Raw genomic sequence first — 12,119 nt, 5'->3', positions numbered from 1 at the left:
ATTCAGCTGTTTCTTGGTATTATGACTGCAGCTAGAAGAGCAACTGCTAGGGTCTGGAAAACAAATTTCAATTCATTTAACTAAATATAAATATAATGTCAGATAGTGATGGGTGAATTTGGGGCGTTTTGCTTTGCCGCGAAATTCTCAAAATGATGAAAAATTCACGAAACGGCACCGGCGTCCCGTTTTTTAACGCCAGCGTCCGTTTTTTTGGATGCCGCCGTCCATTTTTGGTGAAATTGCGCTGGCGTCCAAAAGAACAGACACCGGCATACAATTTTTTTTTACACCGGCAAATTTTCACGGCGGTTTCGCGAATTCGCGCCTGAAGAATAAATTCTCCCATCACTAGTTACATCTATGGCCATCTTAACCCTAATTTCTTGTCATGTACACAATTGTCAATTGTCTCAGTTTGGGAACACTTTTAAAAATCTGTTTGTTAAGAGAGGTTGGTAGGTTTGAAAAGGTACTAGATTAAGGGGCTGATTAATCAATGTTTAAATTTGAATTTTTACCATGATTAGAGCTTTTAGGAGCTTAAATTCACAAATTTGAATTAGACTCGAAATTCTAATTTGAGATTTATTTTGAGTAATCAAGATTTATTAAGCACAACTTGGAAAATAGAATTTGGCATCTGAAAACTGCTGAGTTTATGTGGAGGTCAATCCCAGCCTTGTGATCAATTAGAGGAGGGGGTATATGGTGTTTAGATGGCTCTACATATACAATAAAGTAGCTTCAATTTACTCTATTTGTCTCAAATATGAGTGTTTTCAGAGGATATACTGGTAGTTGGAATTTTTTCTAGGTACAGCTGGCTAGCATTGGGATTGACCTGTAATATCCACACTTACACTTTTGTTTTTCTTCTCTGTTTATGTGTATTAATGCTGTTTACCATTTATATAGTTCCCAGTTCAACAGAACTACTGGACTAGTTTATTCTGCACTATACACAGCTCTTGTGTGGGTCATGCTCTACTTATATATTAGTTTATTTAGGGTTAATAACATTGGCATACATGTCATTATGTATGTAATCACCACAATAATTATCATTAGGCTGTATAACCTGAGTTGCAATGTTAAATGGCTTTTTATTGCACTTCTGGTTCATTACCATCATTTTATACTGTATTAAAAACATGTTTAAATAGGATCTTAGGGAGCAATATTGCATGCTTCCATCCAACCCACACTGTATGTAAAAGAGAACCTGCTGGACATCCACAATTGGCTCTATGCAACAGAGAGTTAACTATTTGAACAGCCATTCCCTTTTCAGAAGTTTCAGTCTATCTCCGGAATAATGGGTTGCAATTAGATCTGTTCTCACGAGTCAAAGTTTTATTCGCACTTCCCAACCTCTGGGGCAGATTTATCAAGGGTCGAAGTGAAAATCTGAAGTAAAAAAATTATAATTTATTTATTTTTGTGTACTTTGACTGTCAAATAGGCAAATTTCGATTCGAATTTGAAAAAAATTTGAATATTCAAAATTTTTCATGTACTGTCTATTTAAAACTTCAACTTCAACCATTCACCATCTAAAACCTGCCAAGTTGCTGTTTTAGCCTATGGGGGACCTCCTAAAACCTATTTGGAGGACTGAAAAATATAAGTTTTTAGGGGCAAATACTTTGATCCGAATTCGATCTAATGCGTTAAAACTTCGATTTGAACAATTCAAAAACAGGGGACCGGGGAGGCAGGAGAGCTGAGGGAGGGACGAGATGACAGAAGGAGGAGGTGGTCTGGGAGTGGTGCACTGTGCCAGTAAGGCAGCTAAAAGCAGACATTGCCTGGAGGAGATGAGAAATCAGGAACAAGGGTTTTCCTATTATGGGGGCAGGTGACTTTCCTTAAAGAACAGCTGCACTGTAAAGAGCTTATAACAGGCGGAATAGGCTAAACACCTCACGAGGCCAAAACTCTGCGTATCGGGAATAATTGTGGCTAATGTTGTGTGAGTCACTAATTCCCAATCACAATCTGAAAAGTCATCAGAATCGTCTGATGATGCCCACTGGAAGAAGGTCAATCAATTTTTAGTTGTGAAACCATCTGGATTTTTTTCTAGTTATCATGGAGCCCATAACAAAGTGGTTGCCGTGAACTCCGAGGCCAGAATCTGCATGGAGGAGTGAGTAAAAACATAGGGGCATTTCCTTGGGGGTGGGGGGTGGTAGGCTGGGGGGTGGTAGGCTGGGGGGAGGGGGGTCTACACAGGGTTTTCTTTATTTCAGGTTGAATTCTCCTTTAACCAAAAAAACTGCCATAGAATCTAGTCGACATTCCTAAATATTAATTTTCAGGATCCCAATGACATATTTTACCCCCTCCCACGTGACATTCGTTGTCACCGCCCAAAAACAAGAGAGTTTATGCGTTCATTGTAGCAGGGCAAACAAGGTGATGTTAGGTCACAAAGACGGGTGCCACTTTCACACACAAACACTTTCAGACTTACATATATGAGTGCAAAAGAAGAGTTATGAATTAAAGTTTCGGTTAGGTACTTAGAACTGGCAAAGAGCACACAGCCAGCAAGTAGCTGTGAGATGGGAATTGCACCAATATACCTTTCATCAACTCAGCAACTTGGAGTGGGGACCACTTTGTTATGGGCTGGGGGGAGAAGGTAGAGGGGTCTACCCAGGTAGGTTTTTTTTTATTGCAGGGGGCCTTAAAAGAACCTTTGGAGGGTCACATCCACTGGCCTCCAGTTGGATAGCCCTGCACTACAGTGTTGGAATAGTTCTTCTAGGGTCTAAATACACTGTAGCTTTCAAAGCAGTTGAGAAGACACTTGCTTCACTGATACCTAAATGTATTCAATTTGCATTGTTCCTGACCCCTGGATTCCACTTTTTACTCTGTCCCCCAGTTCTTCTACTGCAATCTTGACTGGTATAGATCACCCCTGAATTATTTTGCCACTACTGATGTACAATTGCAGTGAGCTCCATGGCCAGTGTCGGACTGGCCCATCGGGATACCAGGAAAAGTCCCGGTGGGCCAAGGTGTCAGTGGGCCCTCATGCTGCTAAATATTTGGCCTATTTCATGGTCATTCCCTATTTTTATGAGAACAAAGTGGCTAAATAGATGGAATAACAGGTTATAGTATTATAGTATGTAAAGAAAAGAGACTAGGATAATAGAGGTTGAGTGAGGAGAGGAAGAATAATAGTACTAAGAGTGGGCCCCTGGTCTAAGATTAATTGGTGGGCCACTGGTGTCCCAGACCAACGGCAAATTGGATTTCCCCTAATATGTTTGATAAAGGTCCCCCCCTGCATTACTAAATTAGTGTGCAATACATTAAAATACAGGTATGGGATCCATTATCCAAAAACCTCTGAATTATGGGAAGGCCATTTCTCATAGACTCCGTTATAATCAAATAATTCAGATTTTTAAAAATTATTTTCTTTGTTTTATGTAATAATAAAAACCCTTCCTTGTACTTGATCTTAACTAAAATATAAATAATCCTAAATGGAGGCAAACAGTCCTATTGAGTTTAATGTTTAAATTATTTTTTAGAAGACTTAAATGACTTTATGATTTTATAAAGTAGTTTTTATTTCTAAATTAAACTGCAAATAATTCACTCTACAATATAACATTTCATTCCTAAACCAGTAAGTGTATTTTTTTTAGTTGTAATATTGAGGCATCTCAGGTCCTTTTTCCTGGTCATGTGCTTTCAGAAAGAGCCAGCATTTTAGGATGGAACTACTTTCTGGCAGGCTGTTGTTTCTCCTACTCAATGTAACTGAATGTGTCACAATTGGACCTGGATTTTACTATTGAGTGCTGTTCTTAGATCTGTCAGGAAGCTGTTATCTTGTGTTAGGGAGTTGCTATCTGGTTACCTTCCCATTGTTCTGTATTTAGGCTGCTGGGGGGGGGGGGGAAGGGAGGGGTTATTTCACTCCAACATGCAGTACAGCATTAAAAAGTAACTGCCGTTTATCAGAACACAAGTCACATGACTTGGGGCAGCTGGGAAAACTGACAATATCTAGCCCCATGTCAGATTTCAAAATTATATATAAATAATCTGTTTGCTCTTTTGATAAATGGATTTCAGTGCAGAATCCTGCTGGAGCAGCACTATTAACTGATGTGTTTTGAAAACAAAAATTCCATACCCTTTAAGGTATGGATATCGGAAAGATCCCTTATCCGGGAAACCCCAGGTCCTAAACATTCTGGATAACCTTTGTATAGTTGTAGTTGCCTGCAATAACTATATTCCAGATGAGTTCTAGCCTGTACACTCATGTCATAAATCTTTCATGCCTTAAAGGGGTTGTTTACTTTCCAGTTCAGTTGTTTTCAGATTGTTCCCCAGAAAAAAAAGACTTTTTTCAATTATTTTCCATTATTTATTTTTTACTGTTCCAAAATCTAAGTTTAAAGTTGAAAGTTCGTGTCTCTGGTGTTTGAGTCTGGCTGCTCAGTAATTCAGGTGCAGACTCTAAACTGTTACAATTTTGCAACATTTAGTTGACATTTTTAGCAGCATCTCTGGAGTATTAGCAACTATTGTATCAGTTCTAGTTTTTGAATTATTTATCTCTCCGTGTATGGCCACCTTTAGGCATGAAACATGTAAGGCTATTTTTTTGTCTAATGCTTTTTCTTTATATACATTTTAATGCATCACTTCTTTGTTGGTCCAGTTTTGTGCCAACCCATATAATTTTTCTATTGGAAATATGACACATTTTTTTAAGTTGACTGTGGGGTTTTTTTATGTAGAGGAACGCTGTTTTTCCTGTGTTATATTCTGCCTATGGCAGACTTTAGACCCCACTAAGAAATGCATGCTTTGAAATTCCTGAGACATTTCTGACGGTTTTCCTATAGCTCTATGGGAAGTTGTGATAGGCAGATAGCAGCATTTGACAACCCATGTACAGCAGTGGTCAAAGAAGCCAGTGTTCTATATGCCTTAAAAGACTAGTAACATAATAAAAAAAAAATTCAAAAATTAATTTCTACATAACGAAAAAAAAAACACCAAGACACATTTAACTTTAAATTTGCATCATTATTAAGAAATAACTTATCGATTCTCCGCTTGCGCTCCTCTTCAGAAACGATGATCCATAGTGCGGTGCTCGATTTCTCCTCCCTGGCTATCTCCTATAGAAGGCAGGGAGGAGAAATCGAGTGCTGCACGCTGGATCATCGCCCTGTTGCCATTTCTGAAGAGGAGCGCAAGAGGAGAATCTGTAAGTTATTTCTTAATAAAGACTGTGCAAATTTAAAGTTAAAATTTTTTTTTACATTTTTTTTATGTTATTGGTCCTTTAAGGTAGCAGTGTGACCTTAGGGAATAAGAATGCTTATTTGGAAAACCTAACTGATGTATCTAGACAACTAAGGTATTGCCTATTGCAACTATCGAGCAGAAAATGTGTATACCATCTTGGATATGAGGAAGGGACCCAATCATCAAAATATAAAGAGTTAATTTTTGCCTGAAAACCGTGTGTGTGTGTGTGACTGTAGAATCTACATCGTTGGCACAATTGTACATTTATGCTGGGGCCATAGTTTCTACAAAAAGGGTTAATGGAAATGCACATGGTTTAGCTTCTTTTTTACTTTCATATTTAGGACAATGGCACACAGGTGATTGCAGGTGCTTTAAGTACTGGGTTTTTATAACACAGCACCAAAGGTTCAAAACCACATCCGTTGTCTAGCACAAGACTCACCTGCAAACAATTAATGGGTGATTTAAAAAGAGCACATTTCCTGAATGTTATATCCTGAGACCTCTTTCAGGTGATTTACTTACATGTCTCCTGTTTCACTCTGCATTGCTGTTATATATCGACCACCAGGACCAACTGCACAATTTCTGGACAACTTTGCTGCCTGGCTTCCTTAATTTCTTTCATCTAAACTCCCATCCATCATATTAGGTGACTTTAATATACCCATTAACTATCCCATTAACGACATTAACAACTCTTCTGTCTCTAAACTTCTTTCACTAACCTCCTCCCTAGGTTTATCTTTGTGCTCAGACTCCCCCTCTCACTCCAATGGTAATGCTCTGGATCTCATATTTACCAGACTCTGTTCAACCACCAATTTTACTAACTCACCATTTCCCCTCTCTGATCAAAATATGCTCACATTTCAACTCTCACTAACTCCCTCCTCACCCCCTGCTATTCCCCAAACATGTAATTACCGTGACTTGCAAGCTGTAGACGTGTCACATCTCTCTTCTTCCTTTGACTCTCTTCACTCTAATATCTCAGCCATCTCTTGTCCTAATGTAACTAACTCTGTCTACTATAGTACTCTCACCACTGCCCTAAATGAGCTTGCTCCTATAAAAACTAAACGTTCTAGACCCAAACCACTTCAACCTTGGCATACTGCCCATACAAAAGCGCCCCAAAGACATTCACGTGCACTTGAGCGTCACTGGCGCAAATCCCGTTCACAATCAGACTTTTGGAGCTACAAATCTGCCCTGCGCTCCTATAACACCAGCCTCTTCCAAGCCAAACAAACATACTTTACTTCACTCATTAACTCCCTTTCTAAAAAAACAGCACAACTTTTCTCCACCTTTAACACTCTCCTTTCCCCTTCTCCACCCCCTCCATGCACATCTGTCTCTGCTCAAGATATTGCTGAGCACTTCAAAAACAAAATTGACACTGATCAGAAGGGACATTACACTACTCAACCCCCCTAGACTTCCACCACCCTCCCTCCACACTCCCCAGTCTCTCCTGTGCTCCTTAACTCACCTATTTAATCTTTCGCTCTCAACTGGACTGTTTCCTTCTCAACTAAAACATGCTCTTGTCACCCCAATTCTGAAAAACCCCTCTCTTGATCCCTCCAGTCTTGACAACCTCCAACCTATCTCTCTGCTACCTTTCATCTCTAAACTACTTGAGCACCTAGTCTACAACCGACTAACCTCATTCCTCTCTGACAATAACCTGCTGGACCCCCTACAATCTGGTTTTAAGCCACAACACTCCACGGAAACAGCCCTGACTCGACTAACTAATGACCTTTTAACCGCTAAAGCCAACAATCATTTCTCACTACTAATACTGCTTGATCTCTCAGCTGCATTTGACACTGTAGATCACCCTCTCCTCCTCCAGTCCCTCCATTCACTTGGCCTTCGTGACACAGCCCTGTCCTGGTTCTCTTCTTACATCACCAATCGTTCCTTCAGTGTTTCCTACAATGGAGTCTCAGTTGCACCTGATGTAGGGAGTACCTTTTACAAGTATAGGATATATTAACCAAAATGCTTGGGGCCTGGAGTTTTCTGAATAAAGAGTCTTTCTGAGTTTACATCACTATACACTAAGGGGCAGATTTATCAAAATGCAAGATTAGATTCACCACAGAATAATTTGTTTCTATTCATTCCTATGGGATTTTTAGAATTGTATTTATCAATGAGTGAAAGTTAGAGTTCACCATTTGATAAATACAATAAATATTATGCTAGAAATCCCATAGGAATGAATAGAAATTAGGTGAACTCTATATAACATTTTGATAAATCTGCCCCTAAGCCTGCTAAAAATAATTATAACTTTTTAGGATTGTTTTGCTATAAGTATTGATTTATGCTGCTTAGTTACAATCAAGTACAAGGTACTGTACTATTATTACATGGAAAAGGGAAATCATTTTAAGAATTAGATTTATTGGCTTAAAATTGAGCAAAACACCATTCACGGCATGATGCTGCCACCCCTATGCTATCAAGGTTGGGATGATGTTCTTTGATGTAAAAGCCTCACCTTTCTTTCTCCATATATTGAGCTTCTCGTGAACATCTGCAAATTTCAGACAGTCCAGGCTAGGACTTACTTGCATGATAAGCCTTTCAAGCCATGGTATGGTCTGAATGAAGGATGTTGATACCAGTTCCTTTGTTGTTCTGGGGTTCAGTTGAACCTTTCAAAGTAAAGTTAATTTATCACTGGGAGTTAATTTTAGCCTCCTTCTTCAACAATGCAGTGTCTGTGTTGTCCGAAGATTTTTATATTGCTGTATTATTGTCATACAAATTGTTGCTAAGGAGAAATCGGACTTGTGAAGGCTCACAGTTTTGTTTCTGGGGTTTTGACTGAGTTGCATTTTCCAGTGGTATAAGGAGCAAGCAGGAAAAAGCAAGTCCTTAAATAAGCCACAGGTGCACTCCGATTTAACTAATAATAAAGACAATTGGGCAGTCAGAAATGTATCAACTTGGTGTATGTAAACTTTTGTCCCTTGGGAAATCAAGTATGCTAAATAAGAGCTGAAATTATTTTTATTTTTTAAATTACCTCATGTAGAAATAAAGTAGATACCACATTTGAATTGACATACACTACGTGGCACATTTACTAAAGAGCAAATTGTGTTTTTCTGACAAATTTTTACTAAAAAGACAATTTTCAATGACATTACCTATTTACTAAAAGACAAGCAACACACTTTGCTAGTGAATTACCTTGTCGCTGGAGAACTTTCGATATGTTTTGCCAGGCTAATTTTTGCTCGGGCAAACAACAGTAGATCCACTAATTTATCAAATTGTGAAAATTTCAATTTGTTACCCTTTTCACCAAAATCTATTTTACCAGGTTCTGACTGGTGAATTAATACAATGAAGCTACATCCTCAGCATTATTATGTCAGTGACATCATATCCTGTATTCCAAAAAAGTCATAAGCAAAAGTCAAAATGCTGTCGTTTTTTTTTATATTTAAAGGGGGATTATGTTTACAAGTTGTAACTGTTAAAAATATCTTATTTACACTTTTTTTTAACATTTGAAGATCATGCCACATGTGTTTTAGGGTGGGCTCATGGCCTAGGACAATAGATGATCTCTGTCTTCCAGCAATTTCACCAACATCACTGATAAATATACAGTTAGGTCCATAAATATTTTGACAGAGACAACTTTTTTTTCTAATTTTGGTTCGGTACATTACCACAATGAATTTTTAAATTAAACAACTCCGATGCAATTTAACTGCAGACTTTCAGCTTTAATTCAATGGGTTGAACAAAAATATTGCATAAAAATGTGAGGAACTAAAGCCTTTTTTTAACACATTGTGTTTTTTCAGAATTATGACAAATCTTTTACAACCCATTGTGTCAAGATGCTTCAGGAGTCAATAAACATGGCAGTATGTTTTTGGGAGTTACATAAAGTTGGGTTGAAAGCAGACCAAAGTCCATCAAGTTCAACCCCTCCTACTGAAACCCAGCGTCCAAATGTACACACAGTCACACTGACCCCTCCACATACTCACATAAACCAATATCAATACTAATTATATATTTTAGTATCACAATCGCAATTATGCTTGTCCAAAAAAGCATCCAAGCCCCTCTTTGAGTTGGAGGGCACCAGAGAACTTGGTGAATATTAATGCAGACAATAATAAAGCACACAAACTTCTTGCAGATAAAGCCATGGATAGAATCTCTAGCCTCACATCACTGTGTGCAATTTCCTATTTATAAGGAAAACTCTAATAAAGTGTGTGTGTGTGTGTATGTGAAAACTCAATACAATATAGAGAATATTTGACAGCTATTATCTGCTCCCTACCTTTAGGACTTGATGATTGTTTGCAGCAGTATGTTGCTAATGTAGAGCGAGAGAAGATAAATGGTGAACAACTACTAAAATGTACTCATCAGGATTTTCAGGAACTTGGAATTACGCAAATTCAACATCAGGAGCTTGTTCTTGAGGCAGTTGATCTTCTTTGTGCCTTGGTAACATTTTGTTTTACCTATATAACAAAATATATATTTTTGTGTTAAATATTTCTTACTTGGTTGATTTGGTGGACATTTTTGCAGAATTCTATATTGATGTAGAGGGTCCTCAAATTTTGGATCAATTTGTATTATTAATTTGTTAAGAGAGCCGTGAATGAGGTTTCGCAGAACAGTCCCCAAATGGAAAACAGATATATCCCCCACCCCTTATGCTACTTATACGGTGTCATCAGATAATCCATTCCTCCAGATTAAAAGGAAAGCTGCCAAAGCAGTGGGCACATAAAGTAATGCAATGAAACAATTAAAGGGATACTGTCATGGGAAAACATGTTTTTTTCAAAACGCATCACTGCTACTTCAGCAGAATTCTGCACTGAAATCCATTTCTCAAAAGAGCAAACTGATTTTTTTATATTCAATTTTGAAATCTGACATGGGGCTAGACATTTTGTCAATGTGACTTGTGCCTGCACTTTATGAGAGAAATGCTTTCTGGCAGGCTGCTGTTTTTCCTTCTCAATGTAATTGAAGGAGTCTCAGTGGGACATGGGTTTTTACTATTGGGTGTTGTTCTTAGATCTACCAGGGAGCTGTTATCATGTGTTAGGGAGCTGTTATCTGGTTACATTTCCTTTGTTCTTTTGTTTGGCTGCTGGGGGGAAAAGGGAGGGGGTGATATCACTCCAACTTGCAGTACAGCAGTAAAGAGTGATTGAAGTTTATCAGAACACAAGTCACATGACTTGGGGCAGCTGGGAAATTGGCAATATGTCTAGCCCCATGTCAGATTTCAAAATTTAATATAAAAAAATCTGTTTGCTCTTTTGAGAAATGGATTTGAGTGCAGAATTCTGCTGGAGCAGCACTATTAACTGATTCATTTTGAAAAAAAAAGTTTTCCCATGACAGCATTCCTTTAAGGTAGAATTAACTTTTTTGCAATTACATAACTCAATCTGGGGGACCCTCATGAAATTTATCCTTTGTCATGTGTTTACGTTTGATAGGGTAGCCCATACTGGTGGACTTGGCCAACTTCCCCTTGTTGGATCATTTTAAAGGGGATCATTCATATGCTGATTGTGTGTAAATTATGCCACTGTATACTCCTTTTATGCATGTTTATTAAATATGGGAGCCTTTTTTGACAGCTGGTAGTATCTATACATTTCTTAGTGATGGCCATCACCCTTCATCAGCAACAATTTACTGAACCCTGTAAGGGTGGTGGCACATGTGAAGATTCGGGGGGAGATTAGTCGTTCAGTGACAAATCTCCCCTACTTCGGGCGACTAATCTCACGAAATGCCTTCCCGTCAGCAAGAATATGAATTGCCTGTGGGATGGCATACATTTCCGAAGTTGCCCAAAGTTGCCTCACGAGGAAACTTCAGGCAGCTTTGGAAACCTGAAGTGATTCGTATGCCACCCCGCCAGTGAGTTGTATTCTTACCAGCGGGAAGGCATTTTGGGGAGATTAGTCGCCTGAAGAACAGAAGATTTGTGTACCACCACCCTAAATACTGAGTGTCAGCAGTAATCCCCTAATCTATCTCCCTTTATGATAACTGACACACACAGCAAGAACTGTGTTATGTTTTGGTAGCCGAGGATGAGTAGAGTATAACAGTGCTTTATTAGCAGGTTCATGCAGCCAACACAACACTAAGCAACTCTAACTAGTGATGGGCGAATTTATTCGCCAGGCGCGAATTCGCGGCGAATTTGTGCGATTCGCCGCCAGCGAATAAATTCGCGAAACTCCCGCGAAAATTCGCGGAAAAAATTCCGGCATCGGAAAAACGGGCGCCGGCGTCAAAACGGGCGCCGGCGTCAAAAACGAGACGCCGGCGCCGTTTCGCGAATTTTTCGCCGTTTCGCGAATTTCGTTAATTTTTCGGCGAAGCGAAACGGCGCAAATTCGTCCATCACTAACTCTAACACCACAAGCTGTATAGAAAGAATGCACAGTATAAGTCTTGAGAATAGTGACATCTATAGGCCATTTGTATAAACAGCACAAACTGCTTGTTTCGCAATTAGACGACCCACACAATCATGTGGGATGGGGAGACCTATTAAAAGTGGTCCACATCTATGTGCTGATATGGTCCTCATCTGACATCACTTTATAAACTAGGCTATTTTTAGCCTGTGCCTGGTGGGCTTTAAAGTGTTGTCAAGGCATCTAATGAAGTGACCCTACATTGTGAAAAAGTAAATTCATACAGCCAGGTTGGCTTTGGAACTGTTAGTTGCCTCCTGCCACCTTACACAGTGCTCTGTATGTATACAAGTA

This window comes from Xenopus laevis, chromosome 5L (assembly GCF_017654675.1).
Source record: "Xenopus laevis strain J_2021 chromosome 5L, Xenopus_laevis_v10.1, whole genome shotgun sequence".
In the NCBI taxonomy this organism is placed as follows: Eukaryota; Metazoa; Chordata; class Amphibia; order Anura; family Pipidae; genus Xenopus; species Xenopus laevis.
Note: the sequence above shows the minus strand (reverse complement) of the source record.